Source organism: Lepidochelys kempii, chromosome 26 (assembly GCF_965140265.1).
Source record: "Lepidochelys kempii isolate rLepKem1 chromosome 26, rLepKem1.hap2, whole genome shotgun sequence".
NCBI lineage: Eukaryota > Metazoa > Chordata > Testudines > Cheloniidae > Lepidochelys > Lepidochelys kempii.
In genome coordinates, this window is record NC_133281.1 from 16,643,156 (window position 1) to 16,644,094 (window position 939).

At 55.3% G+C, this 939-nt stretch overlaps 1 non-coding gene across 1 annotated transcript; it reads right to left on the reverse strand.

Annotated features, from left to right (window-relative positions):
• Window positions 1-360: 360 nt before the first annotated feature.
• On the reverse strand, window positions 361-433 carry TRNAF-GAA (transfer RNA phenylalanine (anticodon GAA)). The gene has a single exon. It is a non-coding gene; the product is annotated as a tRNA-Phe (tRNA).
• Between the last annotated feature and the right edge of the window lie 506 nt (window positions 434-939).

Sequence of the window (939 nt, forward strand, 5' to 3'; positions counted from 1 at the left end):
AGCCATCCTGCACTGGGTACGTGGGAGGCTTGTAGGATCAGACCCTAAAATAGCTTTGGAGGGAAATTCTAACCCCGCCTTCCCATCCCAACCTGTGCAGAGGAGCTTTCGACCCCAATCCCTGCCTGTCACTGCCCCACACTCTTCCTGACGGCTGCCCTACTTCACTCTCTTCCTGCCATATTGGGTCCACCAATAAGTTGCCAGGGAAAGACAGTTCCCTTCTCTTACTGTTAAAGGTCAGGTGGGCCAGTTGTTGCTCTGTTGTCCTGCTGGGAAGCTCAAAATCAGGGACCCGCCAAGGTGCCAATGCCCTCCCAGAAAACAAGCCACCCCTGCACAAAGGAGGAGGAAAGGGCCTGCCAAAGCCTGGGATTGAACCAGGGACTTTTAGATCTTCAGTCTAATGCTCTCCCAACTGAGCTACTTCGGGAGCTCCATGGCTCTCTTTTGGCCTGCTGCTTCTCTGTCCGGGATGTTTTTGTCAGCTGTGGCACACAAAAAGGACATCGTTGTGAGAGGCCCATGATGGCAAGACTCACTTTTGCCTGCCTTGCTCAGCTTGACTTGCTTCCTCACTCTATTCCTGCCTTAGTTCCCGGGTTGACCTAGTGGTGGAAGGGGACGAGGGGCCAGTGGTACAGGGAGAAAGTTGAGCTGGACCCTGAGCTACACTCTACCCTGGGGCAAGAGTCTGGCCACCACTTGCCACCCCACCCTGTTGTCCTGGCTTCCCCTAATGGACATCATTTAGGGAGGGAAGTGGGGCTTCTGCCTCCCCTCCCCGATTTTCATACCGCAGAGGAGTGCGAACAGGAAAACAAACGGCTGCTCCACACTCCCACCAGAGGAACCCAACACCCTTAGCTGTGGCTGAGTGAGAAGTGTCTGTTGGGTGACAGGGCTGTCCCTGAGGAGCTAGAACAGCAGCTGCCGCCT